Genomic DNA, 9464 nt, shown 5'->3' on the forward strand with positions numbered 1-9464 from the left:
AATGATATCTCAGACAAGGGTCTACATGAAATGGGTCATTAGTTATAAAAGGGGGCGTGGCTAAAGAATAGGGGGCGGGCCAAACCATCACCAATGAAGAAGGAACTCTGCTGAGTTCATTGGTAACTCACACAAGGGTCAACCTTAAATGGTTTAAATGCTATAAAAGGGGGCGTGGCTTAAGCTTAGGGGGCGGGTCAAACCATCACCAATTAAAAAGGAAGTCTGTGCTGAGTTCAGTAATACCTCACACAAGGGTCTGCATCAAATGGGTTATTAGCTATGAAAGGAGGTGTGGATAAAGCTTAGGGGGCGGGCCAAACCATCACCAATGAAGAATTGAGTCTGCTGAATTCAATGACACCTCACACAAGACTCTACCGTGGTCATATTATAGGTGGCGGCTCAGTATCACATGTAGACCACACATTCTAAGTTTCATGTAAATCGGATGATGTTTGTCATATAAGGCGCATTTCCTGTGGGGTTTAGGGTATGGCTCTAATGAAGTTTTTTTTGTACATCTTGACATGTTACATATGTGTACCAAGTTTCGTGAGTCTACGTTAAACGTACTGCAGGGGCTCAATTTTCGTAACTTTCTAGGGGGCGCTAGCGAGCCATTTTTGTGCGCCTATTCCCGAAACCCTTAAAATACATAAATGTTCGCCAGACTTGATGCGACCGCCAAATTTGGTGAGTTTTTGAATATATTAAGCCCCTCAAAAAGCCAATTAATTTGGCGGGAAAATAATAATAATTCCTTCAGTTTCAATAGGGCCTTTGCCGCTGTTGGCGCTCGGGCCCTAATGATGTTACTTACTATTTCAGTGTTTTACTTAACAGGATCCTGATTGCTTGGCAGTTGATGGTGAATTGGCTACATCTCCCTTTACCTGAAATCAAGGCATTCATTGGAATGAAGCTGATCATGGGTTTAGTGAAATGCCTGCAATGGAAAACTACTCGGCAACAGATACAATACATGAGGTACAAATTTATCCAGGATGCTCCACTTTCAAGATAACATGAGCTCCGAGTCCAGTGAAGATCGCCTTGTGAAAATAAGGCCTTTACTGGACTACATGAGGATCAAGTGCATGGAAATGGAGAGTGAGAACCAGTTCTCAATTGATGAAATGGTGGTTCCTTACAAAGGCAAAAAAAGATGATAGAATTCAAAAGACAGGAAAAAGTTGTTCGGCACCTTAACTGTTTAAAAAGTTATGAAATGTTAAATATATCTCCTACATTGGCAATGCATCAATTTTTTTCTAATGTTGTACGGAAAACATGAAAGATTATAGCTAATTTACAGTTTATGAAATGTTTTAAAAGTTGGCATATGAACTATAATAAAAAGAATGCAATGCAAAATGTTACCCTAAATGGGCAATGTATCTTGCGAGATACACAGTGTAACTTAGAAAATAAAGATCATATATTGAAGAAAAAAAACATGAACTTGTGTCATGATACATTTGAAAATAACAATGAATACATTTTCCATCATATTAATCTATGCTTTCCCTTTAAAAAAAATATAACTCATAAGATTTAGTCTTAAGTTCTGCACAATTATGGGCATGGCCACGTTGATTGACAGGTGCTTGTAGTGAGATGTCAGTTCAGCTAAAGCTAATCCGAGTCACTGTACTTGACCTCCCGGCCGTGTTTTTGCCTTTCGGACAATTTTTAAGCAAATATCAGACACATAATACGGTTTGCTGTACGTTTTGATTATACTAACAGAAATGGTCTCTGGTGAAAGCACACTCTGATTTATGACTTTCCGTACGGGTATATGCTAGACTAGGAGAACTGTGTGAAATAGTGTGTGTAACTTAAAAAAATTCACATTTCAGCATGATTCCAGAAATACTTAGATGTTGCAATATCTTAACGTTAGATGACTGTGAGTTGGTCATTATTTATACTAGTCTTATTACTTCATTTTAGCTAAAGTAATTTGATTATAACCTGTTGAACAGTGAAGTAAATGAAATGGAATTGTTTGCATGTGAAGACGTCTTTGAAGCTTGCATTAGGTGATCCAGACCGGATGGACCAGTGGATGCTCATCCTGAGAAGACAGAACTGGACACCTAGCAAGACTCCTCTGTGCAGTGAACACTTTGAAAGTCATCACATTACATTACAATTCAGCCAAATTGTGACACTGGGTGGTTATTCATCAGTTCTATTATAGTCACTGTTACACATTTTTCCTTTATTGAAAGTGTACTTAAAGCTTTAGTGCGTAACTTTTTGATATTAATAAACGTCTGTTACATTCAAGCCAGTGCCTATCGGCTCCACACAACTCTCTGTATTTCTCGGTATGGCTATGTTCAGAAGATTTTGTCGTCCGGCAGACTTCGCGCGCACAAACTCAAGTGAAGATAATTGCCTCTTCTGAAGAGTCCATGTTTTTTTAATCATCAGTGTCCTCCTTGGCTAGTAGCAACTGCGTGGAGGAGGGGGGGGGTGTGCAATCACGGATGGCTTGTATCATTTTTTGTTGTTATTACTTAGAATTCCTCATGGGGGCGACAAAAACTACGCACTATAGCTTTAAAGCAACATACAGTATACTGCATGGTTGCATAGTTGTAAAGTGCATAGTCTCACTTTGCCAGACATATGTCCACAGTGCTGTATCAGAGCTGGAGTATGATACAGTGTAAATAAAGAAACTGCAAGCAAACACCTCGTCCTTCCAAAATCCGCTGATGTACGCTTCACTGAAACCTGGCTTAGTGATAACTTACCGGACACTTCACTTGCCATGATTTCAACACTTCCAAGTGGACCACCTTACACTACCAGATAGCTAACGTGGAGAGAAAACATCCAGACTCCCTGCTCATTGTGTTTGGATACATTTTCAGTGTAAACCTCAGCGAAATATCAGTTTTAGTAGATGGTAGAATGTATCAATCAATCATTATATTATACAGCTTATGCTTTGCAAAAAAGGGTTTTAATTGTTTCACATCCCTGTTCACTAATCATTGTATTCTTGCATATTCTTGCAAGACAGAGTATCCTGTAGGAGGCGCTATAGCTTAGTGGTTAAAGCGCCTGTCTTGTAAACAGGAGATCCTGGGTTCAAATCCCAGCAGTGCCTGATTATCAGTTTCTTATCTCAACATAGTGACCTCTCCATTTCCATCAAGGGCAACAAACTTAATACCTGATTTCCCGGAGCCCAAAAGTTATATGTGGCTATTGACAATATAAACTTAAAACCATAAAGTTACATGTTATGAATTTCAATGCTCATGTCTTCGCATGTCTCTTCGTAACTCCTGTTAAATCATATTACACTAAGGCTAAATAACAATTGCCTGCTCTCTTCTGCTCTCTGCTGCTGCTGCTGCTGCTGTTACTACCGGGCAGTAAGAGTGCTTAGGGCCGTCTACAAATTACAACACGTGTTATTTACATAAACATCTTGTGTACTTACAAACCATTGTTTTATGAGTGCATAACCTATTTGTACTACTGTAGACGTTTGGTGTCATTTCGGCAATTATTAGTGGGGTAATGTTAAGAGACACTTTGGATCCATTAGCCCCTGCGCTAAGCTATTCAGCTGATAACGCTACTCTACGCTAACTCTCCCAATGTTCGACCCAGGTGAAAAAAGCTTCTGGGGGGGCGTTTGGCTCGAGGTCATGGTGCAAAGGACCCCAGGGTAAATTACTCCGAATCATCACTTTAATAAAATGTCGGGTTTTATTCGGGCTTGAGTCTATAAGTAGAGTTAAAGGGTACGGGCATGGAGACGAAGAACGGGAACAGGCTCTGTTATCTCTGGGTAGCGGTTAGCTCCGGTTAGCTTCAGTTAAATCCACTATAAAAGATCAGCTCCAGCAGAGGAGACTGCTGCAGGCAGGGTGAACAACTTGACTTGAACTTGCCCCTCAAAGACTTGACATTTGACTTGGACTCAAGCTCAAAGACTTGAGACTCGATTTGGACTTCCAAAAAAATTACTTGTGAACATCTCTGTGTAGACCCGGAGAAAGGGAAACTTCTTTGGGAAAATCCCCTTAAGTTGAAGACTTTAAGTAACAGATATCAGCATGAACACTTCCCCATGAGTAGAGACCGACGGCAAGGTCAGGAAAAAACGCAGAAGCAGAGGCTGATTGGTGACTCCCGCGCACCTGGCCTCACTCCTGCAATCAAACACACAGACTCGGGCATAGCTACACAGAGGATGCATCTCACTTCCCCGGCTCCTCCACTTTCTTCCCTTCCTCGCGTCTGAGCCCGTCCCACCGAGGAATTACGGGAGAGACGAGAGCAAGGCTGAATCTCATCTCCTCTCTGATTTGATAGCTCCTCGACTCCTCGGTCCTCGGCTGAACCGGAAGTTGTTCTGTCCCTCCTTGGTGAAGGCCGTCTCAAAGCTCTTATTTCTGCCCCGAGGACCTTGGACCGAGTATCGAGGAGGGATCATCGAGGAGCTGTAGGCGAGGATGCACGACAGCAGCCTTCCCGGAAGCCGTGCTGTCCTCCTCCGATGATTTGCCCCCTCCCACGAGGAGGCCCATTTTTCAGCTGAGTTAGCAATGGCTTTTAGCTGCATGGCTTCCGGGAAGGCTGCTCTCGTGTATGCTCGCCCATAGCTCATCGGAGATCCTTCCTCACTCCTCGATCCTGTGCGTTCACGTCTTTCTTTCATAGAACGCAAGATCACAGCTGAATTTGCGAATAGAGAATAGATTTTAAGATTTGACTGGTCACTTTTAAGGCCCTGCTATACCTCTGACCTCCTGGTACCGTATACTTTGAGATCCTCAGGCAGAGGTTATGTATCTGTTCAGGGAGCCGTGCTGAGAACTAGGGGACAGTGCGTTTGCTGTCTCTGGAACAATCTGCCCGAGGATATCAGGTCAGCAGAGCCTTTCCTGACTTTATTTGAGCTTCATTTGAACTAACTTTAATATTTTTTTAAATTATTATTGTGTGAATGCTGATTCAGCAGCGTTCAATGGCCAATTCGTTCAGCCGCCTACTTCTTGTACATAATTTGAGCTACAAAAAACATTCAAGTATCAATGTTCAGCTCTTCAAGTACATTTGTGCTTGTATTCAATTTGTTTCTGCCATTCATACTTTTAAAAAAAAAAATATTAACCTTTTTTCTTTTTACAATGAAAGTCAAAGGAGCAATCTCCACAACCTCTTTAGGTTTCATCCACTTTGAAATGCTACTCCTCCCATATACGTTCACCTACATACGTTATTCAGTTAAAACTTTAAACTATTCACAAAACCTTCAAATATTAGAAAATGATTTGGGTTTGGTGTTATCACTGTTAAAGTTTAGTGCTTCTTTCATGCTTCAGAGTTTATAATGGGTGTGTATTATGTGAATTTTTTTTGTGAAGTTTACGTGTTCTTCCAGACTTTCTTTGACATACTATACTATGGATTTTTTATGACTTTTTTCGACATCATTTACTATGACTATTTTTGGCATACTATACTGTGAATTTGTTATCACTTTTTTTGAGATACTTTACTGTGCCTTTTTTCAACATAATATTGCACAATTGTGACTTACTTTTTTCCTATAGTATGAAATTTTCGACAAATTACACTATGACTTTTTATCACTTTTTTTCGACATGCTATACAATGGCCTTTTCGGCATACTATACTATGACATTTTTCTCACTTTTTTGACATACTATACTATGACTTTTTCGACATGCTGTGAATGTTTAATCACGTTTTTCGGCACACAATACTATGACTTTTTATCGCATTTTTAGAAAAACTATATTATGACTTTTTTATCACTTTTTCAATCATATTTAACTATGACTTTTGTCGACATGCTATTATACACTATAATTTCTTTTACTTTTTTCGACATACCATATTACGACTTTTTATCACTTTTTTCGACATACAATACAATTACTTTTTTCGACATAAAATGCAATTACTTTTGCATAATTATTTTCAAGATACTAAACTATGACTTTTATTGCCATACTATACTATGACTTATTTAACTTTTTTCGACATACTATACTATGACTTATTTAACTTTTTTCGACATACTATACTATGATTTTGTTAACTTTTTTCGACATACTATACTATGACTTATTTAAGTTTTTTCGATATCCTATACTATAACTTTTTTATCACTTTTTTCGACATACTATGACCAGTAAGTGTTTTCGACTTACTATACTGTTTTTCTATCACTTTGTTATACTATGACTTTTTTCAATATACTATACTATGACTTTTCCACCCTTTTTAGATACTACACTAACTTTTTGTGACATACAATACTATGAACTTTTGATCACTTTTTTCGACACTTATTCTGTGACTTTCAACACACCATACTATGACTTTTTATGCCTTTTTTTTTTACATACTATACCATGACTTTTTATAATTTTTCCACATACATTACTATGACTTTTTGGTATACTATGTGATGTATACTATGACTGTTTTCGCAATAACTTTTGTATCATTTCTTTCAAGATACTTAACTATGACTTTTTTCGACATAATATTAGTATATTATGTCTGATAAAAAGTATGTATGACTTTTTATCACTATACTATGACTAATTTAACTTTTTATCACTTTATTCAACATTTATATTATGACTTTTTTCAATACACAACATTGACTTTTTTTCGATATCTTATTCTATGACTTTTTTCAATACACAACACTTTTTTTTAAAGATTATTTTTGGGGGGCTTTTCCCTTTATTGTACAGTGAGGGAAAGGAAAGAGAGATACATGCAGCAACGGCCTGCAGGTCGGATTCGAACCCGCGCCGCTGCTGGACTCAGCTAACATGGGGTGAATGCTCTTACTGGTTGAGCTAAAGGACACCCCATACTACAACTTTTTATTCCTTTTTTAGATACTACACTTTGACTTTTTGTGACATACAATACTATGAATTTTTCATCACTTTTTTCAAAACCTATACTATGACTTTTTATAACTTTTTCAACATACTATACTGTGACTGTGACTAACCCTAACCCTCATTTACGACATACTTTTTGACATAATTTAACGATGACTTTTTTATCACTTTTTTTGATGTACTATAGTATGACTTTTTCGACATACTATACTATGACTTTTTTATTGTTTTTCGAAATACTATACTATGACTTTTTAATTACTTTTTCGATTATATTAAACTATGACTTTTGTAGATATTATATACTATAACTTTTTCACTATTATTCAACGTACTATACCATCACTTTTGTATCACTTTTTTTCGACATACAATACTACGACTTTTTTTTATCAGTTTTTTTTTACATACTATAATATGACTTTTGTCAACATGCTATACTATGAGTTTTTGTTTACTTCAATAACTAATATGGGGCCCTACCCACATAAAACACAAACATAAAAGAGCAGAAAAAGCAAGGATTCCTGTTGGTTTGCATCAATGGTATATTATTTTATTACGTGCACTTTCAGCTTCACAAACAGGCAGCTCAACATAGACATAATCCAACCTTATTTCATTAAAACTATATACAATTACAGAGCGTTTTACATTGGCATAAGCCTTGACCTTTCACGGATGCCAACTTCTCTGCTTAATTGATTTGCGCAGTATATTTTCAGCTGTCTGGGCTGACTATAAAAAAACAGCTCAGACATCCCCTAAACTTAAGTTATTTAACAAAAGCAAAGAAGAAAAAGTCTGACTGACACTGAACCAAACTTATCATAAATAACGATGGGCTGTGCGTTTTTTCAGCACCGTGGACAGCTCAGCGGGCGGCGGTCGTAGATTTCACCTGAGCCCTTTTTAGAAATCCACCCTTCTGTGTTTGAGTGCTGAGAATTTTGTCACCTTGTGCTCAATTGAAATCTGAGCGACAGCTGACAGCCGCTCCTGGAGCAATGTTGACCTCAGGTGTGTTTTTATTAGGTTCAAGCGAGAGAAACTCCTCTCTCCGCTCGCTACAGTCACAGACACTCTCATCATGAGTCGGAGAGCAATGCTGAGGTTTGGATACAGTTCAACTAAATTGTTTCTGTAAATGTAGCTCAGAATCTGCAGGTCAGCGGTTTCTGTTGCGGGCACGGCAGTGACAGCGGCCAAGATCTTGCGCACAATGTTCTCAGCGTCTATATCGGCGAGGGTTTTTTCTATATTTGCGCAGCTTTCTTTGAGGGTGTAACTTTCCACGGACCTTTTCATTTCCTCTCTTCTATAAATTAAACCAAACAGACCATGAAATGTCGCCATCAATTTGAAGTGCTCACTAGTGCCTGTAATGGCAGAGGGTGTCACTGTTAAGGAAGGATCCAACTAGCGGATCAATTAGAGCACCTTTAAATTTCAACAATTTATAATGACGCTTTACAATGGGGGTGGCAGTAGCTCAGTCCGTAGGTTTGGTTAGGAACTGGAGGGTCGCTGGTTCAGGTCCCAGTATGGACCAAAGTACAGAGTGTGGATTGGTAGCTGGAGAGATGCCAGTTCACCTCCTGGGTACTGCCAGGTGCTCTTGAGCAAGGCACCGTACCGCAAGGTTTTGTTCTGCAAGGTGACAGACTATGGCAATTAACCTTTTCATGACGTCGTTCCACTGTCTTTTTTTCAACATCTGCATTTCTTGATAGGTATTGTCAATGGTACTGTGCGTTTTTACGCACTTCTCCAGCTCGCCCCAGCTGTCCATATTGGCATGGTGTGTATTTGATTTTTCATGATCCTGGAGTGAGTTGTTCCCACATTCTGAAACCTCTGTGAGTGAGACTATCTGTCCGCTTGCCAAAAAAGCTACAGCAGAAACAGAAGATTGAATTGGATGATTTTGAGTACTTTTTGATTTTGAGGATCTTCATCGTCATGTTCTTGTACTACTAAGAATGTTTGGTTACAGATGCTGGACCAAAGAAAGAGATAACTTTTGGTAGACTGAATAAAGCTTTTCTTTTGTGTCTGATTATCTTTTTCGTTTTTCAACACAACTGGCATATGTACATTTCATTTCCTCTTAAAATTCTTTTCCTCAAAATAACATTTTAACCTAACGACAAAAAGGCAAAGGTTGCCATGGTAACCGTGAGTTCGACCAATCAGAGACGTCAGTGTTTTTTTAGAATTGTGGGTAGTGTAGTATTTCTCCAGAAGATCGCAAATAACAAGGTTGATTTCATACCTTGTGGCTTTTATAGGAGCAGAAACTATTGTTTCACAACCTCATAGCTCGTGGTCAATCTACCTTGGATGGTTTAGACATTATGGCTGAAAATCAATATCCTACGGAGAAAGTGAATGGGATTTTGCTGGTCTATTGGGGCCCTGGAGGGCGATGCCTGTTTCAACTGAAATGGGGGAAACATTGGTAAGGCCGCGTCTGATACTATGACTATTTTATCACTTTTTTCGACTTACGATACTATGAAATGTTTTGAC

General features: G+C 38.6%; 1 non-coding gene across 1 annotated transcript; it reads left to right on the plus strand.

Moving 5' to 3' along the window:
- The first annotated feature begins 3057 nt into the window (after positions 1-3057).
- trnat-ugu (transfer RNA threonine (anticodon UGU)) lies at positions 3058-3130 on the plus strand. The gene has a single exon. It is a non-coding gene; the product is annotated as a tRNA-Thr (tRNA).
- The last annotated feature ends 6334 nt before the right edge of the window (positions 3131-9464 follow it).

The sequence above is a fragment of the Perca flavescens genome, chromosome 24 (genome assembly GCF_004354835.1).
Source record: "Perca flavescens isolate YP-PL-M2 chromosome 24, PFLA_1.0, whole genome shotgun sequence".
Taxonomy (NCBI): Eukaryota; Metazoa; Chordata; class Actinopteri; order Perciformes; family Percidae; genus Perca; species Perca flavescens.